Here is a 4,378-nt window from a genome sequence, read left to right as displayed (position 1 = left end):
GAGTGCGTATAATCCATGGACTCAACATTAGTCATAAAGAACTCACATACTTATTGCAAAAATCTATTAGTCATCAAAACAAAGTACTATACGCATGCTCCTAGGGGGATAGATTGGTAGGAAAAGACCATCGCTCGTCCCCGACTGATACGTCCATTTTGCGTCATGCCTTTATATCGATATTTATTGCATTATGAGCTGTTATTACACGTTATGTCACAATACTTATGCCTATTCTCTCTTATTTTACAAGGTTTACATAAGGAGGGAGAATGTCGGCAGCTGGAATTCTGGGCTGGAAAAGGAGCAAATATTAGAGACCTATTCTGCACAACTCCAAAATTCCTGAAACTCCACGAAAGTTATTTTTGGAAATAATAAAAAATACTGAGCGGAAGAAATACGTCAGGGGGGCCACCACCTGTCCACGAGGGTGTGGGGCGCGCCCTACCCCCCAGGCGCGCCCCCTGCCTCGTGGGCCCCCTGTTGGCTCTCCGGTGGCCATCTTCTACTATATGATGTCTTTCGTCCAGGAAAAAACCATAAGCAACCTTTCGGGATGAGACTCTACCGCCACGAGGCGGAACCTTGGCGGAACCAATCTAGGGCTCCGACAGAGCTGTTCTGCCGGGGACACTTCCCTCCGGGAGGGGGAAATCATCGCCATCGTCATCACCAACGCTCCTCTCATCGGGAGAGGGCAATCTCCATCAACATCTTCACCAGCACCATCTCCTCTCAAACCCTACTTCATCTCTTGTATCCAATTCTTGTCTCCAAGTCCGGGATTGGTATTGGTGGGTTACTAGTAGTGTTGATTACTCCTTGTAGTTGATGCTAGTTGGTTTATTTGGTGGAAGACCATATGTTCAGATCCTATATGCATATTAATACTCCTCTGATTATGAACATGAATATGCTTTGTGAGTAGTTACGTTTGTTCCTGAGGACATGGGAGAAGTCTTGCTATTAGTAGTCATGTGAATTTGGTATTCGTTCGATATTTTGATGAGATGTATGTTGTCTATCCTCTAGTGGTGTTATGTGAACGTCGACTACATAACACTTCACCATTATTTGGGCCTAGAGGAAGGCATTGGGAAGTAATAAGTAGATGATGGGTTGCTAGAGTAACAGAAGCTTAAACCCTAGTTTATGCGTTGCTTCGTAAGGGGCTGATTTGGATCCATATGTTTGATGCTATGGTTAGGTTTACCTTAATACTTTTGTTGTAGTTGCGGATGCTTGCAATAGAGGTTAATCATAAGTGGGATGCTTGTTCAAGTAAGAACAGCACCCAAGCACCGGTCCACCCACATATCAAATTATCAAAGTACCGAACGCGAATCATATGAACGTGATGAAAACTAGCTTGACGATAATTCCCATGTGTCCTCGGGAGCGCTTTTCTCCATATAAGAGTTTGTCCAGGCTTGTCCTTTGCTACAAAAAGGATTGGGCCACCTTGCTGCATTTTATTTACTTTTGTTACTTGTTGCTCATTACAAATTATCCTATCACAAAACTATCTGTTACCTATTATTTTAGTGCTTGCAAAGAATACCTTGCTGAAAACCGCTTATCATTTCCTTCTGCTCCTCGTTGGGTTCGACACTCTTACTTATCGAAAGGACTACGATAGATCCCCTATACTTGTGGGTCATCAAGACTCTTTTCTTGCGCCGTTGCCCGGGAGGTCTACGCAAAAGTCAACATACCAAGTACCCATCACAAACCCTTATCTCCCGCATTACATTATTTGCCATTTGCCTCTCGTTTTCCTCTCCCCCACTTCACCTTTGCCGTTTTTATTCACCCTCCTTCCGTTCTATCTTGTGTTAGCATGTGCCTTCTTTTTGCTTGCATCTTTGCTTGCTAAGAGTTTATGGATCCCCATCCACTTGCTAATCTCTTTAAGAGATCCAATTATGATGAACCTATTGCTAGTGAGTTAAGTGCACTAGATTATCTTTATGAGGTTTTGCTTGAAATTCGTGAATCTGAAAATTGTGATGAAGTACTTTATGAAGCGATTCACGATAGATCTTCGAATAAAAAACATGATTGCAATGATTTTACTATAAATCCTCTTGATGTTAATTGTGCTAAAAATAAGCAAAACCCTAAGCTTGGGGATGCTAGTTTTGCGATGTCTACTACTTGTTGCAATGATCATGATTGGGGCGATTCTTCATATGATCTTAAAAATTTATTTAAGCCCCATGATGAATATGAGATTGATAATAGTTTTTGCAATAATATTTAAAGTGGGTTTGGAAGAGTGTCAACTTTAGATCCCACATATTTGGAGCATGTTCAATCTTATGAATTTTTTGATAAAAGTGGGTTTGGAGAGGTCATGACTTTATTTTATGATAATCCCACTATTTTGGATGAGTGTCAACTTTGCATGCATGTGGATCATGAAGAGAAAATTTTATGTGATAGCTATTTTGTTGAATTTGCTTATGATCCCACATGTAATTATTATAAGAGAGGAAAATATGGTTGTAGAAATTTTCATGTTACAAAATTACGTCTCGTTATGTTGAGATTGCAATTGTTTCTTTCCACTTCCTTGCATATGCTAGTTTTTGTGTGCTATGATAATTTATTTGCCTATAAGATGCCTATGCATAGGAAGTATGTTAGACTTAGATGTGTTTGTCACATGTTTCATGATGCTCTCTTTGTGCTTCAATTCTTGTCTTTCATGTGAGCATCATTAAAATTATAGATGCCTAGCTAGGGGCGTTAAACGATAGCGCTTATTGGGAGGCAACCCAATTTTTGTAGCGACCAGACCTCAAATGGCCTGTGCTGCTGTGCACCAGTGTCATCCCTGGATCAGTAATGCTGACACGCACAGTACAAATGGAGGATTTATAACAGAGTAGCAATCACACACTTATTACATCGAAAATCTCCAAAGAGATTAAGTATAAACATGGCCTAAGGCCATCTAATAACGATAACAGCGGAAGACTTGGAAGATAAGTGAGTCCATCAACACCAGCGGCATCACCGAGTATAAGACCACGACCTAAGGCACCTTACTCGTCGTCTGAAAAGTCTGCAACATGAAACGTTGCAGCCCGAAACGGGTCAGCACATAGAATATGCTGGCAAAGTAACACATAGAGAGCAATGAACAATGATAATGCTATACTATATGCATATATGGCTGGTGGAAAAGGCTCTATGGTTACAGTTTTGCGAAAAGCAAATTTTATCCTACTGCAAAGGAATAAATTTTATTTAACTATCATGGTGGTTGAAACATTGAGAAGGTACCTCCAACTCAATCCCAATAGTGTCATCATTAACCCAGCAAAATTAATTATAAGTATCACGGTGATGAGATTCAAATGATAATCCAGGTACTAGATACTCAAGTTGTCCATAACCGGGGACACGGCTAATCATGATCAGTTTGTACACTCTGCAGAGGTTTGTGCACTTTTCCCCACAAGACTCGATCGCCTCCGCTTGATTCTCGCACTGCATGATGTTTGAGAAACGGATGACCGAGACACAGTCTTTCAGAAACAATCACTCTCTACTCTGGATGGACCGGTACACCTACTTTCCCCTACATCTGCTAGTCCACCTCTTCAAGAGATCATGTAACCTACTCCACTATGCTAGAGCCCATAATAGCTTGCGGCTGCACACGGAAGTTTCTAGCATGAATAATCTTATGATCCCTTTGAGCCTGGGTGGCGGACCTTATACAGACAGACAACACTGGGTTCTCCAGGTGCCTCAATCCACCCAGATGTGAGTTTTAGTTTCCACCTTAAGTTGCACCATTATTAACAATCTCACATCTGTCGTGAATATCACTCAAACCCAATCCACGTCTACGAGCATAGCATGGCAATATAAAAGCAACGTAGAAGTAACTCCCAAGGGTTTGATAGAAAACAGGTAATAGGTACTACCTCAACTACTACCCAGATCCCACAATTTAATTAGATCCTAATCATGCAATGTGTTTGAGGAATAGATCTAATGCAATAAAAACTGGGTATGAACGGGGTATGATCAAAGTGTTACTTGCCTTGCTGATGATCCGCAAAACCTAGCGAGTCGAAGTAACAAGCGGCACACTCCGGGTACTCTATCGCAAACAAACAAGCATACAATCAGTACTCAACTAATGCACAGGTAAAACTCGAATAAAAGATCCAACCAGAAAGTTCAACTTAAGAACTCCGGTTTGCAAAAAGAATCAACTCGAAAGAATCAACGAAAGTCAAACGGCGAAAGAAAGAAACTTCGTTTGCTAATCTGGATCTAGGTCAAATTTTACTGTAGCAAAAACTTGTTTGAGTAGGTTAAACGGAAAGAGAATTTCGAGATGAAACTCTAGGCG

The sequence above is a fragment of the Triticum aestivum genome, chromosome 7D (assembly GCF_018294505.1).
Source record: "Triticum aestivum cultivar Chinese Spring chromosome 7D, IWGSC CS RefSeq v2.1, whole genome shotgun sequence".
NCBI lineage: Eukaryota > Viridiplantae > Streptophyta > Magnoliopsida > Poales > Poaceae > Triticum > Triticum aestivum.
Note: the sequence above shows the minus strand (reverse complement) of the source record.